The sequence below is a fragment of the Cucurbita pepo genome, chromosome 9 (assembly GCF_057944985.1).
Source record: "Cucurbita pepo subsp. pepo isolate OVF chromosome 9, ASM5794498v1, whole genome shotgun sequence".
Lineage (NCBI taxonomy): Eukaryota > Viridiplantae > Streptophyta > Magnoliopsida > Cucurbitales > Cucurbitaceae > Cucurbita > Cucurbita pepo.
This window is the reverse complement of record NC_141806.1, coordinates 9061054-9079478: the sequence shown is the minus strand read 5'-3', so window position 1 is coordinate 9079478 and position 18425 is coordinate 9061054. Positions and strand designations below refer to the sequence as shown.

The 18425-nt window shown below is 38.1% G+C and overlaps 1 long non-coding RNA gene across 1 annotated transcript; it reads left to right on the top strand.

Moving 5' to 3' along the window:
- Window positions 1-15761: 15761 nt before the first annotated feature.
- Window positions 15762-17001, top strand: LOC147791250 (uncharacterized). The gene is made up of 2 exons (XR_015422537.1): window positions 15762-15855; window positions 16827-17001. It is a non-coding gene; the product is annotated as an uncharacterized LOC147791250 (long non-coding RNA).
- The last annotated feature ends 1424 nt before the right edge of the window (window positions 17002-18425 follow it).

Genomic DNA, 18425 nt, shown 5'->3' with positions numbered 1-18425 from the left:
TCATAGAATAAGATTTTTAATAAAAAAAAAATATAATTATTAGGTACCTAACATTTACTTTTAACAATGGACCAATCTAAATTATAGAAATAATTTTATTGGGTTCAAACTTAAAACTGATGTCATGAGCTCACATAGGTTGACTTGGATTTCAAGGGACATAATCGAACTTTCATTAAGCATATATTCGTGACAACAACTTAAGCTAACGAGGTAAGTGACCTTACTATTGACATGGTTATATTTGATGTTGACACATGCCCGTGGTTCTGCACGTGTCATATATACTGATATGTGTGCATTATTTGTGAATCGATAGAAGTAAGATTTGTTCATGAAACGTGAAGGTTAGGTCATACTTGAACGTATGGGCTATGTGTAGAGTATATGATACACATCCAAATTACCCGTTAGGACAGTACCGTCGAAAAATTGATTTAAATGATAGGTCCCGTCATTGCATTCGCATGTTCTTGCATTTAATCCCTAATAGTAGGGTCACTTACTGGGTATTTCTTAAAATACTCAACCCACATGCTACCTTTATTTCAGATTAAGACAAGGCATTCCTGTACGGCTGACGACGACATCGCAACTGGAGACTATGACACATGCATAGAGTAGTCGTATTTATTTTCTTAGACTTAGACTAGGATAGGATGTTTTTAATTTAAACGTTCATTGATTTTATTTAGCCTTTTGTTGTGTTGTTTTTAAAGGTGTTTTCGAAACACGTAAGTCGATGACTGTGTTTTAAGCTGAAGGTTATGATTCATGAAAGTTTAAATGAAGTATTTCCGCATTCAATATTTATGATATGTATACAGTCGCGACCTTAATTTAAGTAGAAAATTTTGAGTTGTTATAAATGAACTGTCCGGATGATCAATAGGTGACTTGTGCATCATTTATACTAAAAAATGATGCAGAGTTAATAGTCGGGGGAATAACCGGGGGATTCTCAGCCAAGATGGAAGTGTGATACAATAAACCTACTTTTAGCTTTTATGTTTAATCTAGTTAATTGTATTAAATATAAATGTGAACGGTTCAGATTAAGTTTTTTTATTTTTCATTTTTTATTTTTTATTTTTTATTTTTTATCTTTTTATATTTGATATATCTAATATATTAAATAAACACTTCAAATTAAATATATTTTTCTCTATTTGTATTTATTTAACATATTAAATATTTATTCCAACCCTTCAAATTAGATCTATTTTCTTAGATTAAATTTTAATTTGTACCCTTCAAATTCTTCTTTTAACTAAATTAAGGTCTTAATTAATCAATTTTCATTTGTTAACTATATATTTAGAGTTGCACTTTTATGCACGGTAGAACAAGTAGTGTCAATTGATATAATCATTACAAGCAAGTCAATCATTCACAATTTTTTGGTAATTACAACTGAGTCAAAAGTTTGTTATACCCCCTAATTATATCTTTCACCTTAATGCCCTAATTCTCTAATAAACCATTTGTCTAAGATTCAATCATAAACTAAGTCCCTCTTGAGCACGTAAGAAGGGTGGGCCCCATTGTTCAAATCTCAAAATCAACACTAAAGGAAACTACTCATCTACTTACCATATATGAGAATGGGTGAAAGTCATCTAGTGTGTTATGAATTATTTAAATGAATGTTTTCGCAAAAAAAGGTCAGGTCAGGTCCTTCATATCGTAGCGACTCTATTTTAGTAGAAAAATAGGGTCATTACAATTGGTATCAAAGCTCTAGGTTACAGATTCTGTTGACTTGCATACGACGTAGTTTTAGTACGTTCCATGGTTCCACCACTGATGCTCCGTCGCCACAAAGTACGTCATACGTAAAATAATAAAAAAAGATATTAAATGTTATTGTCAAGTGTGCTATTGTTGAATCAGTTGTGTGTTTATAATGATATAGTGTATGACATATTTTTTGTACCGAGAGATCCTCACTTCAAAGTAATTACGTGTTGATTATAGATCATGTCACCTAGAGGACGTGGAAGAGGGTGTAGGGGAAGAAGATGACCCCTTGTTAGATGATGGGGTAGAGGTAGAGGGAGTCCACCTCGTGAAGGATCAGTAACTCAAACCGACACAGCAGTGCCACCCCTAGTGGCACCGACGCTTAGAATGGACCCCATGACTACCATAATGTGGGAATCATTCTAGGTTCGGATGCAAATGGTGGTGACCACCCAGCAGACCAACAGTACGCAGTCATTGCGAGAAATGTTGTATGCAGGATTTCAAGGGATAGATCCTCGTACCTTTAATGGTGCCTCACGAGACCCAACAAAGACACAATTGTGGCAATCATCAATTAAGACAATCTTCTTATTAATGAACTGTCTCGATGATCAAAAGGTGACATGTGCATCATTTATGTTGAAAAATGATGCGGAGTTATGGTCGGGGTATAATCGGGAGATTCTCAGCCAAGAATGGAAGTGTGATACAATAAATATATTTTTTGCTTTTATGTTTATTATTATTATTTTGTCTATTTATATTTAATATATCTAATATATTCAATAAAAACTTTAAACTAAATATATTTTTTTCTATTTGTATTTAATATATTAAATATTTATTTGAACACTTTAAATTAGATCTATTTTCTTCTTTATATTTAATATATCTAATATACTAAATTTTAATTTTTCTTTTAACTAAAGTGAACCTTTTTAGTGTAATGAGCATATGAGTTATCAAAGAGACCTTATGAACATATAGATTATAAGATTCAATGATCCAAAATTAAATAATTAAACTGTTTAATTAATAAATTTTTATTGTTAACTATAGGTCACTCAACTATATATTTAGAGTTGCACTTTTATGTACGGTAGGAGAAGTTGTATCAATTGATATAATCATTACAAACAAGTCAATCATTGCACTTCATACATTCCAAGCGGCATAGTCTCAATATCTACACTCAAGGCTTCGTACGTTGAAAGCTACGAAGTCTAAGTTAGGAACATGCTATATCGTGGGAGGTCTTAAGAGTTTCTTGAGTTTCTTAGTTTAAGGACCTTGGTCCCTTATTCTTGAGTGGTACCTACAAGAACATGATATACCGTGGGAGGTCTGGAGTTTCTTGAGTTTCTTAGTTTAAGGACCTTGGTCCCTTATTCTTGAGTGCTACCTAATGTTTTTCTTACCTTGGTAGTTGTAGAGCTTGTATAGTATTTTTCTTGGTTCTGAGTCTTCAACATTGATATTGGTTGATTGATATGATGGTAGTTGTCAACCTTATGTAAATTCTAAGGTTTGTAGAGCAATAATCAGTTAGGATTTTTCCTCCCTTTTAGAAATTGGTTGTTAGTGGATGGGGGAATGTACTAATTTTTATTTATAGTATATCCTATAGAACCAATTAGTTCATTTAGTCTTGTGGATCAATGTCACTAGCCTTCTCAACATCATTTAGCCTGTACGACGGATTTCTTGAGTGTTCGCTTTTATTTATAGCATGAAACAACTCGAAGCATGGGTCTACTTATTGATACGTTATGAAAAGCTCCCTTGAATCCATTTGATTTCTTTTTTACCGACAAAAACTCGTGCTTGAAAATAAATATAGTTATTGAGAAGAAAAAATGAAACAATGAGATTATGGATTTTTTTATTTCTACGATTTAGTTGGTTGCTTGTATCCTATTTAAATATGAACATTAATGAAAATTGGACTTTCGATCCCAATTATGTTTCTCATTCTTAGCATGGTATCAAAGCTTCTCATTTTTAACCACTTGAAATCTTGAAAATATCTTTATGCCCTTATAGGCTTTGTAAGAAGTTCTAAGTCATTTAGAGGGGTTTAGACCTTGAAATACTTTAAAAGGTCATGGGGGCATTTTGGTCATTATACCACCTAATTCTTGGTTTGACCTCTGAAAATGTTCCAATGTCATCAATCATAATAAAAAATAATAAAAGAATAATAATAAAAAAAATAAAAAAAAGGGGGCCTACTACAAAGTTTCATAGCATTCAGAGGCCATTTAGATCATGAACCGAAGGTAAGTTGCCTTAAGGGCATTATGGTCATTTTATACCGTTATTTGGTTTAACTACTCAACTTTGTGCAATGACTATCAAATTGCATATATAATCTTAACATACCATAGTATGCTCAAAATTAAAAGTTGGGCCGGAATTCATTTAGTGGGTTATTTTGATGTTACTTAAATCTCAAGAAATTTGATCGGTTGAGGGTAACTCATGGTTCTTGATATTTTTCTTTCATATATCTTTAATTCATACTTGATTTAATGTTTATATAGAAATTCAAGCAATTCCTACAAGTATTTCTTAAGAAAAGTCTAAGATGGTTTCTTACCTCGTAGTTGACGTACGGGACCTCCGTTCTCGAGAAATTGGTATCCTAATTGCTTCAAATTTTCTTTGACACAATCCTTGGGGTGTCTAGTTTCTATAACCATAAAGTTTTCATGACAACTGTGATGATGTTAATATAACACATGTGGAAGCAATTTGGATCTTAGGCACTCTAAGTACATCAATTATAGTAAATTAGCTAGCATGTTTCAAAAGCATTAAATCTCAATGAGTTTGAATACTAACCTTTTGTCGCTCAAGTTTCTTCACGAACCGGTTTCGAACCACCTCGAACATACTCGTCACACTGTTCTATGGTTTAGTCCGATATGAGCTTGCAGAGGGACCTAATGGACCTATAGATCATGGGCTCCAACGATCCAAGATTAACCGGCTAAACTCATTAACATTGTTAACCAACATTCGTTAACCACTAGGACACTCCACTATAGCCTAGTAGTAGCACTCCCCTCACTATAGATATATTTCTGTCCATTTGATATAACCATGATTAGTAAGTCGATCCTTCACAGGTTGTTCGTAACTAGAGATGGGTCAATTTACCGTTTTACCCCTAAAGTCACTTCTTGTTCCTTATGTCTCACTGATCCTCTAATGAACAATTGGTTTGTGGTCTAACCAGTAAACCGAATCCCTCTCAGGCCAATGAGAGGGTGGGGCCCCTTGTTCAAGACCTAGAGTCAGTGCTTAATGGGAGGCCTATTGAGTCGGCGAACTAGAGCCACTCTCACCCATGAAAATCTAAGGATAATTCCGAATAAACAGGAGTTCATGGTTAGCTCAGGATTAAAACCGAGTTACCTAGGTTATCGAATGAAAAGAAAATCAGTCTCAACAGGAAACGACATTATAAAGTGAGAGTGGTTTTCTTCATGGTCCGATCTTATGCATTACTCATTGCATAGGATGCCCCCACTCACATGTCTCCACATGTACAATTTAGTGATCACATTGTTTATATCATATACAAAAGTGGGCCGCATCCATAGTGTCCCCAGAATAAGGTACTCAGCCTTATCCTTATACTATAGATCATTTTGACTATATACTTGAACTTGATCCACTCTTATGTCTCTACATATAGTTCAAGTAATCAAACTATAGCCAGAGTGTTCTTAGTTTATTGGATTTAGATTAATGATCGTAAAGTTCACTTTATTCAATAACAATCTTTACTGAATAAACAACAATAATAACTTTATTGAAAATAGAATATGTTTTTGTTTACAAACTATGAGTTTTAGGACATAAAACCCAACAGAATCAACAATGCAACCTTGCTTTATGCTTCTCCATATTATTTCTCCTCCGTTCAGAGTGAAGATAGATCCTGATGTCGATTTCCTCGAATCTACATCAGTCTGAAAATCTGAGTCAGTAAACCCTGTAAGGATCAGATCCTTAGCACTGTACATTAGCATATAGTCCCACGTTCTCCTAAGATACTTGAGGATATTCTTAACGGCAGTCCAATGAGCACGTCCTAGATTGGAGTGATATCTGCTGACAATTCCCACAGCATAGCATATGTTGGGTCGGGTACATAGCATGGCATACATCAGACTATCGACCGCTGATGCATAGGGAATGTGTCTCGTATCTCAACTTCTTGAGGTGTCTTAGAACTTTGTTCCTTCGACAAATGAACTCCATGCCTGAAAGGTATAATCCTCTCTTAGAGTCCTATATCTTATATCGAATCAATATTTTGTCGATGTACGATGCCTGAGACAATGTTAGTGTTTTGTTCTTGCGATTCCGAACAATTTGGATTCCAAGAACAAACTGAGCCTCTCCCAAATCTTTCATTTGGAATTGTATCGCTAGCCAATGCTTAACGTTAGTCAGAAATCCCACATCATTTCCAATGAGTAGGATATCGTCAACGTACAACACCAGGAAAGCTACTGTAGAGTCGACTATCCTTTTATAAACACAAGGTTCGTCAACATTCTGTTTAAAGGCATAAGATTTGATCGCAATATCAAACTTTATATTCCAGGATCGTAATGCTTGCTTCAACCCATAAATGGATCTTTTAAGCTTGCAAACCCTTTGCTCGTGATCCTGTTCAATGAACCCCTCTGGTTGAGCCATATAGATACTCTCTTCAAGATTGCCGTTTAGAAAGGCTATCTTAACATCCATTTGCCAAATTTCATAATCATAAAATGTGGCAATAGACAAGAGTATTCTAATTGATTTAAGCATAGCAACAGGAGAGAAGGTTTCTTCATAGTCCACCCCCTCTCTTTGGGTATAACCCTTTGCTACTAGTCGAGCTTTAAAGGTCTGTATCTTACTGGTCTGGTCTCGTTTCCTCTTACAGATCCATTTGCAACCAATAGGTTTTACCCCATCTGGTTGATCTACAAGTTCCCAGACTGAATTGAAGTACATTGACTCCATTTCAAGATTCATGGCTTTAATCCACTGATCTCTATCTTCATCATTCATTGCCTATTTATAGGTCAATGGATCCTCAACGCCATCATCAGGTATGATGACTTGAGTTTCTGTCAAACCCAAGTATCGATCGGGTTGAGTTATAACCCTCCCACTACGTCGAGGCATTCTCAACTCTTGAGAAGGATGTGATTGACCAGGAGTGTCAGCTCCATCAACACAACTCTTGTTGAAGGACTAGCTTGATCAACAACTCTTGTTGTTTTATCAGTAGCTTCTTTAGAAATCTCACTTTTCTTACGTGGTCTTCCTCTAAGAATGTAGTGTTTGTTGATACAAACACTCTATTTTCTTGAGGGTCATAAAACAAACCACCTTTTTAGCTCTAGATTTCTCTCCTATCTCTCTTCCCTCCTCTTTAGATGGAAGACCATGACTGTGTTTTCCAGATAAGAAGTTGTTTTAAGCGTTTTTCAAAGTTTACGTTATAAATGATGTTCATGTAAGAATTATATTTCCACATTATAGATGAACATGAGACGTTAGTAGCGACTCTAAGTATGTGGAAATTTAGGGTCGTTATAGTTGATATCAAAGCTCTAGGTTTTAGATTCTGTAGACTAGCCTACGATGTAGGCTTGGCACATTCCATGGTCCCAACATCGATGTCCTGTCACCATCAAGTACGTCTTGCATAAGATAAGAAAAGAGAAACATTTTCGAACTCGCATGCATTTTTCTAGTGATATTACTGAAATTGTTGTGATATTTCATGTATTTATTATAGAGTATGATGTGATTTGTTGTATGTTGAGTGATTTTGTTTGCAATATGAGACTTTAGAATATGTATTTTTAATAATATATATGCATAGTGATGAACCTTAGACTTAAGAAATGCTATCTTGGTTTCTTGAACCATGCTGCCTAAACCACACGAAAGAGTAAGACAAGGAAGGGGACGATGTCCTATTAGAGGTAGAGGACGAGGTGAGGCTGAAGAGAGTTCACCTCAAGAAGGATCACAGATGGGGTTTGAATTAGAACCCTTATTGCATGAAATGTTTGTAAGCACCCCTTTGGGATTAGAAATAGTAGCTAGGGATAGAGTAAAAATGACCAAGTAATCATAGGGAACCAAACTCTAAGCATTGACCTGATGGTAGTGAACTTGATGTTCTTCGACGTCATACTAGGCATGGATTAGCTAGCCGAAAACCATGCTAGTATAGACTGTTGTAAAAAGGAAGTAACATATTTGCCACTAGCGGGACCTACCTTTAAATTTAAAGGCACGAGTACCGAGATTACCCCCTAGGTAGTCTTGATGATGAAAGCAAATAGGTTAGTCCAACAAGGCGGATGGGCTATATTAGCATGTGTCGTAGACGTAAGAGGAAAAGAAAAGACCCTAGAAAACGTGTCAATAGTAAACGAGTTTTCAGATGCATTAACGAACGATCTACCTGGAATACCCCCTTCTTGAGTGATCGATTTCGTCATCGAAGACAAGCTAGGAACTGGGCCTATTTCCAAAGCACCCTATCACATGGTGCTAACAGAGTTGAAGGAACTCAAGGCGTATTTACAAGACTTACTAAATAAAGGGTTCATTCGACCTAGTGTATCCCCTTAGAGTGCACCAGTGTTGTTTGTTAAGAAGAAAGATGGATCGATGCGTCGATGCATCGATTACAGAGAGCTAAATAAGAGAACCATAAAGAACAAATAGCCTCTGCCTCGAACGGAAGACTTATTCAATCAACTCAGAGTGGCAACGATATTTTCTAAGATAAATTTGCGGTCAGGTTACCATTAAATAAAGATTAAAGAAAAAGACATACCAAAGACAGCATTTAGGACAAGGTACGATCCCTATGAGTTCGTAGTGATGTCATTTGGCCTCACCAAGGACTGTCTAGACACTTTCGTGATCGTGGTCATTGATGACATCCTAGTGTACTAAAAAACAGACTTGGAACACTAGGAACACTTCTGAAAAGTCCTAGCCACCTTAAGAGAGAACAAGTTATACGCGAAGTTCTCAAAGTGTGAATATTGGTTACGACAAGTCTTTTTCCTAGGACAAGTGGTGACAAAGGACGGAGTATCCATAGATCCCACTAAGGTCGAAGCGGTCACAAAGTGGAAACGCCCAACTACGATAAAATTAGTACGGAGTTTCTTAGGACTAGCAGGATACTATCGATGGTTTGTGCAGGACTTCACTAGGATAGTCTCACCTTTAACACAGTTAACGAGAAAAGGGGTATCATTTATATGGAATGATGCTCGTGAGGCAAGCTTCCAGAACCTAAAAGAGAGATTGGTAACAACCCAGATACTCACAGTACCTGAAAGCTCAAAAGGGTACGTAATTTATAGTGACGCGTCCAAGAAGGGACTAGGATGTGTGTTAATGCAACATGTAAGGTTGTTGCATACTCCTCCCGTCAACTAAAAGAATACAAAAAGAATTATCCTACCCATGACCTAGAATTGGCCGCTGTAGTGTTCGTACTAAAAATTTGTAGAACCCATAGCCCAAATCCCTCCTCGGACCAGTAGCCAAATGTCAATCCAACCCGCAACCCGCGACCCGTGCTTGCCTCTACAAACCCGAGGTCCAAGTTCCCTCGACCCAACCAAACCAGCCCGCAGCCTAACTCACTCGCGGCCCGATCTATAAACAGAAACCGAGTCAGCAGCCTAGCCGTAAACGCGACCACGAGCCAACCCAAACCAAACCTCGACCCGAGACGCTTGCATCGACATGGGCTGCTCTGGTGCTGCCACGTGTCCATTTTCTATGAAAGCAACCCTTCGGCTTGAGCGGTTTGGACGCTCCGACGACGCTTCGGTGGCTCGGCTGCTGTTTTAGCCCAGTTTCCACTGTTTCGACCGTCCTAGATCCATTTTCGGCCCCAGTTAAGGTAATCAAGGTCGTTTTAGAGCCGTATTTCACATTTATTGAATTATTAGTTATTTAATTGTGAAATACTAATGGAAGGTGGTGAACGGTGTGATTGGAAACAAACTCTAGCACCGTAGGAAGCAGCTCTCAAGGAACGAGAGTTTATGTAACGACCCAGATCCACTGCTAGCAGATATTGTCCTCTTTGGGCTTTCCCTTTCGGGCTTCCCCTCAAGGCTTTAAAACGCGTCTGCTAGGGGAAGGTTTCCACACCCTTATAAAGGGTGATTTGTTCTCCTCCCCAACCAATGTGGGACATCACAATCCACCCCCCTTCGGGGCCCAGCATCCTCGCTGGCACTCGTTCCTTTATCCAATCGATGTGGGACTGCCCCCAAATCCATCCCCCTTTGGGGCCCAGCATCTTTACTGGCACACCGCCTCGTGTCTACCCCCCTTCGGGGAACAGCGAGAAGGCCAGCACATCGTCCGGTGACTGGCTCTGATACCATTTGTAACGACCCAGATCCACCGCTAGCAGATATTGTCCTCTTTAGGCTTTCCCTTTTGGGCTTCCCCTCAAGGCTTTAAAACGCGTCTGCTAGGGGAAGGTTTCCACACCCTTATAAAGGGTGATTTCTTCTCCTCCCCAACCAATGTGGGACATGACAGTTTATGTTTAGCTAATTAGGGAGTACTTGAGTCAAGGCCAACCAAGTAAGTGGCCTTACTATAGGATAGGCTAAAAATTGTATGAGTTATGATGATGTATGAACTGTGTTGTACGATGTCGTATGTTAGTATATGATGATGTATAAGTTATGATGATGTATGAGTTGTATGGTATGATGCCATATACTAGTATATAATGAATGATGTATGAGTTGTATCATATGATGTCATATATTAGTGTATGATGATGTATGAGTTATGATGATGTACGAGATATGATGATGTATGAGTTATGATGCTTTATGATGTGCGTAGTATATATATATTTCGATGAATGACGTACTTGATATTCTTGATGCACTTTATGACAATATGATGAGCATGATGGTTGTGTGACGTTTACCTTAATATGATGATATTTTCCATATTGAGCATGCTATATGATGATGAGTGCCATATTTCATCATGTCGTTAGATCGACATACGACACAACCCTAACAGCATGAAAATGATATTAATATAAATATCCACGAGTATGTGTTACCTAGAATAACAAAGAGATGCGACTAGAGGGTTGTATTAGAAGAGATATTATGATGAATTTAGAGGGATCTCATGCATGTTGTATGTTTATAAGCATAGGGCTACTTCCCCTAGAGATGATGAGTGTGGACGCACACAATAGCTTGACCAGAGGAGGGTGTTCCTGAGGCATATGACATTAGCTTGACCAGAGGGTTTAGGGGATGTGCGAGCGCCTAGTGGATTGGCACTCGCACGTGTGAATCGTGTGTAGGGAAGTACTTCACATGCAATTTTTTCGAGACTGAAGGTCACCCCTATGATGTTAGAGATAGGTCCTTAAATCATGATTGCATATGTTTGCGTTTGCATGACCTCCTATAGTGGGGCCACTTACTAAGTATTCTTCGAAATACTAAGGTCGTGTGCCACATTATTTTTTAGGTAAAGGCAAGGCGCACTTGTATGGAGGACGGCGGCATCGCTAGCAGAGATTTTGGCATATGCATAGGGTAAACCAAGTCCATCTCGAGCCAATGAGAGGGTGGGGCTCCATTGTTCAAGTCTCAAAATCAGTACTTAAAGAGAACGACTCATCTACATTCCTTATATGGAAAGGAGTGAATTTCATCTCATGATATTATGTTCCCAACTCCCTATTTGGTCAAGTCTCCAAAACGGTAGGCATATTGAATCCGCTAAAAGAGTCATTCTCACCCATGTAAATTAAAGTACAAGCCCTCACAGACAGGAGTTCATAACTCACTCAAGATTAAGATTGAGTCGCATATGATCATCATGTGAAATATTAATCTTCTCAATTAACGGATTTATAAAGAGTGATTAAACATTTCTTGTTCCATTCTTATACAAATTCATTGTATAGGATACCTCCACTTACATGTCTCCACACGAACGATTTGGATCAAATCGTTCGTAACGATTACAAAGTGGGTTGTATCAATAGTGTTACCAGGATAAGGCACCCATCCTTATCCATATACTATAGAGCCTTTAGGCTATTATTTGAACACGATCCTCTTGTATGTCAACCACATGTTGTTCAAGATTACATTAATAACCTTGAATTTGCATACAATGGATAACAATTAAATTGCAAATAAAATAACAAAAATTATTGTTATAAAGTAAATAATTAATTACTAGACTTTCGGGCATAAATCCTAACAAAAAGAAGAAAGTAAGTCATTTAAGGGAAGTGGAAAAGTTGGAAATTAAGACTGAATTGCGTATTTAAGGTTTTCTAGCATTAGGATTAACATTTTGTATTAGTTTTGCTAAGAGGATATAATCCAAGCATGCAGTTGTTTACGGAATATAAGGAACATATCAAGGTAACAAAAGATAAGAGGTACACCTCAAGAAACAAAAGTTCTCTCAAGTATAGGAGTAAGAAAGATAATGTTTCAAAGCTTTCCTTTAAGTTTCAATGTTGTAGTTATGAGTGACTGTGAGGTCTTTTAACTTATTAATGCACACAACTTCTATAGATCTTCGAGGAGGTTCTTAAACTAGTTTGTAATAGTCTAAATAAATTCTAAAGGGAGTAACAGGATAAACCCTTAAGCAAACTTAAGGTTCTATATAGTGAGCATTACACAAATTTCTCAAAGTATGAGTCTTGGATGAACAAAAATGTTTCCTTTCAGCACAAAATGCCATAGAATGTGGTATAGTGAACCATTTTAAACGAAGAGTAGTATGTCCAAGCCACTAATGAGGTCGTGCAAAAGGTTAGGATGTGGATGCATACAACTTGGTGTAGACAGAAAAATAAGAAATAAAAAAATGTTCCATTGATGTAATACGTAGAGAGCTAGAGTTGAAAGTAGGCAACAAAGTATGCTTGAAGGTAGCCTCGATGAACAACATAATAAGGTTCAAATGAAGCACGAGTTAAGTCCATGCTTTAGCATACCTATCGACATGTTAGATTGAATCGTACCTGTTGAGGATATTTGGTAAAACCACCACACCTAAATGGTGTGAAAGTTCTCTATTTATAATCATTTAGAGAATAAAAAATTACAAGGATATGAAAAGAGTAATAAATAGAAGAGCAATAAATGGATATAAGATGTTTGCCTATAATAGAAAGGAAAATATGATACCTACGGTAAGCCATAATGGAAGACAAATATGATATTTATGGTAAGCCGTAATGGAAGACAAATATCTAGATATTTGGCTATAATAAAAGATGGAATATGATATATATGGTAAAATATAATTCAGTACTAAATATTCTTAACACCCCCCCACAAGCTGAGCGTCAGATTTGAACGAATGTGAAGCTTGGATATGAAAAATTCAAAGAGAGGTTGAGAAACACTTTTTGTGAATTTGTCAGCAATTTTGTTCGAAGGAGACGTCTAATTGGGCGGCATAGTATTTTCTTGACGATCTAAAACTGTAGCGGCAATGGCTCCAACGAGAATATGTCTACCCCACAAAGTAGGAGGAGGAAACCGAGAGGAAGAAGGAGAATATAGAGAGAGGGCTATTGGAAGGGCCTTGGTCAAGTAACAAATTGAACAAAGAAGAGGGAGAATAAAAAATCTCCATAAGAATTCCTACAAATCTAACATTAGAAGATATAGAAATTGCAATTTAAAATAGAATGGGAATGAATCGAAAAAGAGTACGGAAATGGAGAAAGAGGCAGGAGGAAATTGGAAAAATAGAAATTGACGGGTCAAAGAGAAAGTCAATAAAGAAGACACCAACAGGTGATCGATAGAGAGCAAGATTAGAGAAAATTGAACGATCAGCAATCTGGTGTTGAGAAACAATCATTGGTTGTGGGCTATAGAGACGCAAGGCAAAGGCTTCAGAATTAGAGCGATGGCTCTATTATGAGAAAAGGGCAAGAGTGAGGAAGAAGAGGGCAGAAACTTGAGAATGCAAACTCTGTGGTGTATTTGCGACGAAGAAAGGAAGAGAGGGACGGAGATGGAGTGGTGTCTGCATCTTGTGGACTGGTTTGCTATTGAGAAAATGAGTACGAGTAAGAATATCTCGAACATATTTTTCCTGGTGACTCCAAAAGAGTAGTAGACAGAGCTGGTTGAGAAGTAGTCAACGCCATAGCAGGTGGTGAAGTTCCAATAGACGGAGAGGAATTGACGAAGACGATGTTGAAGCCCAAAGAGTTGTCCCAATGGATAAAGGAGCCAATTTTGGTGAGGAGGCTGGCTGCGATTTGGTTCGCGAAGAGGCCAGCACGGTGCCCGGATCCCAAAGGTAAATCTCTGCTGAAGGTCAGTACTTGAGATTTCGTATATTTTTTATGAGAAAGCTTATGAGGATCTTGAGGTTAGGGTTTCTATAAAGGATGAAGGACCGATTGGAAAGAAAATGAAAGAGGCTATGTTGGTTAGGGAGAAACCGGTTGTGTTGGAGAAGGTGATGTTGTATGTACAGAGTATGGCGAAGGGTTGACCTGCAAAGGATGATTTAGAGGTCAAAAGGGTGGAGCCGAAGAGTAATCAATCGGCTCCGCCTATGTCCGCCATGGAGACTACCACTATAGCATCAAAGCCAGTAGTGGTGGTGGAGAAGAAGATGGTAGAGAATTTAAAAGCCATTGAAAAGAAAGATTCGGGGTTCATAAACTGAAAGGCTCTTGTACCATGAGAATATTTGTTAAAATCACCACACCTAATTCGTTTAAAAGTTCTATGTTTATTATCATTTTGAGAATCAAATAAATTACAAAGATATGGAAAAATCAACAAATGGATACAAGATATTTGACTATAATAAAGTATCAAATATGATATATAGTCAACTATAATAAAATACTAACTATCCTTAACTGTAATACCCGAAGAAAGAGAAATAGAAATAGAAAAAAAAAAAAGAAAGGGAAAAGTCGAGAGGGGCAAATAGGTAAATTTGCCCCTCCAACCACCTAAGGGGTCCAAACGAAACCCCATCCATAATCCTGCAAAAGAGAGATAGTGAGAGAAAGGGGTAGAGAGAACCTAGAGAGAGGAGAAAGGATGAACCGCCGGAAGACTCACCGAAAACTACCGTCGGAGTCTATTCCGGTGAAGATCATGATGCAAGGAGGTGAAGATCATGCAGAGAGACTTTCTTGGAAGGGAAAAGAGAATGTGGGTGGCCGGAGTCCTATTTTTCATCAAGAAGTCGGAAAACCCGCAAGGTAAGGATCTTGAACTTTTCCCAAATCTATGGTTTTCCTTTGCGAATCAAGATCTGAAATCTTGATATATTCATCTAGGAACAACTCTACGCATGATCTGTGAAGAAGTTTGGCCAGACCTCAACCCGAAGGCGGAGATCCGAGAGTTGTCCGAGAATGGTGAGCGAAATTCTGACCTTCTTAACTCGTCTGGTAGTTAATCGAAAATTACGAAAAAAACATGAGGACGTAGCCAGTAACACGATCTAAAACTTTGTCGAAGGAATCATGTCGATCCGATCTACGGATCGAAAGATATGAAAATCGGAAAAGAAGGTTGTGTTTCAATTTTCAGAGGGCGGAGAAGAAAGAAGAAGAAGAAAAAAAAAAAAAAAAAAAGAAAGGAGTCGGCCGGCGAGCAGCGGACGGCGGCGACAGGCGCCGAACGGCTGCGACAGGCGCCAGACAAGCGTCGACCATCGGCGGAGCAACGCAGATCCAGCGAGGCATCGACACGTGTCGCCTGTAAGCCGGGCCGAACCGCGACGCGAGCCGAGCCGACCGGACCGGCCGACCCGCGACTACGCGGAGGCGGGTGCGCGTGCAGCCTACGACTGGCGCCTTCCCGCGCGCGTGAGCGCGCGTGGAATGGCCAATTTTGCCCGGTTGCTTTCTGTTTGCCAGATTTTTGTCCCGGTTCCAGTTCTAATACTGTTCTTACGTGAATAGGGACCTAATTTAAAGAAATCAGTACTTTTGGACACCTCACGGGCAAAGAAACGCTAGCAAAAAGAGCACGCGTCAACCAGGTAAGTCACCACCCAGTATTTAGGAAGAAATACTTGTAGGGTTCGCTTGGATTGTATGTATGCATGTTAGTAATTTTGCCTTAAATTAGCTCTCCATGAATGAAATTAATCAGATGGATTGTTATGATGTGTTGGGTGAATTATCTGAGTGTTGCTTGTATGCCTTAAGCTTCCATTGTACGTATGCATGCGCTTAATTTAGGTTGGAATTGTGTATTCCGTGTTCCGGGTGCTCGATGGATGAATTCGCCCCATTGAGCGCGAACTTCGTGTTTTGGGTGCTGGATGGAGGCCATCGCCTCGTTGAGCCGGCCTGCCTAGTTTGCATGAATATTAGGATGTTAGAAGACGGTTGCATGCACACCCGTTATTTTCTAGTACCCATTTCTATGATAAGCTTAGAGAATTACTATTAGGAGCGATATGTCGCTCCAGCCAGACTTAATTTTCCCCTAGGAACTTAGCAGTTAACCATGGCAAGAAAGTACCTAGGAGTGTTTATAGATTGCTAGCGTGAGAACGGTATCTATAGCTTCATGGGAGGACCAAGGGTCTCTGATCAGTCCTTACTGCTCTTAGCCATTTCGCATGGGGAATGTGTCCCCACGTCGTACAGCCCATTAGCTGCATGGGAACGAGTTGGGTCGCGCCCCCCCATAGGAGGACTATATGGGCGTAGGGGTATTCAGCACCCCCTAGGCTAGATACCATGTAGTCCTAGATAGCCATGTAGAGGTAGCGCCTCATAGAGAGATACCGATCATATCAGCTTGGCATAAGGAACCTCTAGGTGACTAATGAAAGGACGATGAACCGGTGAAACCCAAGGGGCAAGCCCCAAGAGACTAAGGTTAGAACCCGATGTCCTAGAACTGAGTTTCTGTTAAATTAAGATGCGAAGAGAGCCTACAAGTAGGTGGCTTACTGAGTATAATTTTTATACTCATCCCGTTCTCCTTTATTTTTCTCAGGTGTTCGCTGGCTGCTGGTCGAGGTAGAGGAGCGTTTGAGAGCTGTACAGTCACAGAGGGGGTCGTTCCGGAGCGTCAGTCCCTTTTCGGTCTTTTGGAGTTTTTTGTATTTCATTTTATATTTGCAATTTCTTTTGTAATAATTAACAAACAAAATTTCTCTCTTTTGTTTTAATTCAAAGTATTTTTATCCTTTTACTTTGCATTTCTTTTCTTTTATTTTCCTTTTGTTTGTTTTCGATTTCGTCTTTTTAGTCACGATTCGGTTTTTCGAAGCCTCGAAAATCGGGTCGTGCCATTAACACTACTAACATACAGGTTCCCCTACCACAGTCCCTCTTTACCTTATATAACATATGTCACATATTCATGCTTCGTAAATACATGACCGACTTAATGCACATTCCAGACCATAAACCTTTCCAGATAGACAAGGACCAAAGTTATTCCGAGATTAAAACGCTTTCGAGGACGATTTTTTTTAGAGGTATATGATGTAACAACCATAAAAAAAAAAAAAAAAAAAAAAAAATAATAATAATAATAATAAAATAAAAAATAAGAAAAAAATTATAAGGGGGTTTTTTACTTTCCATTAACCTCTCACAACTTCTCCCTAAAATACTTCCCCTAAAATACTTCTCCTACCAAGTATCAGTAATTCCTTCCTTAACAAACAAACAGAAAACCAAAATGTTTAGTTCTCTTAGAAGGAGAGACTTTGTTGAGGAAGTCATTATTCATATTTTAATCTTCTTTTTATTTTATTGAAAGGTATTAATTTGGTTATAATTATTTAGATCTTTGTTGGAAATTAAATACCATGATGCATTATGACGATGACTTTTCTAAGATACAACACTAATTGATGTTAATGATGATGAACGTATGAAGGCCAATGCATGCATGTTACCTATGGTGATGTATGAATAATGTATAGGGTTGTGTCATAAGAATGATTTAAAGATGAAAATCATAGGGACCTCATGTATATTGTGTGTTCACCGACGCGTACACTATGTTGACGATGATAACGATCATGCCTTGCATGATACTCGGGGGGGTGTGCTAACCTCTAGACGTCCGACTACGGACAATAGCCCAACTCTGATGGTTCCAGGGGGTGCAAGCTACCTTTGGACTAACACTCGCACGTGTGGATCATGTGTAGGGAAGTACTACACATCCAATTCGTTTGGATTGGAGGCCACCTCCATGATGATTTTAACAATAGGTCCCCAATCATAGTAGCATGTGTTTGCATTCCTTGACCCCAATAGTGGGGTCACTTACGAAGTATTTCTTAAAATACCCCAAGTCGTGTGCTACTTCTATTTCAGGTAAATGCAAGACACCCTTATACGGTTGACCAATAAAAATATAATACATGTGCCATTTAAAAAAAAAAAAAAAAAAAAAAAAAAAAAAAAAAAAAAAAAAAATCTTATGTTGGGTAGGATACAATTATATACCCATTAATTTATTTTATTTTTATTTAATTTTATAATTATTTTTAATTCTCGAGAAACATAAATTTATTTTATTTTTTTAATTTCATAATAATTTTATTTTATTTTATTTCATAATTTTATTTTATGA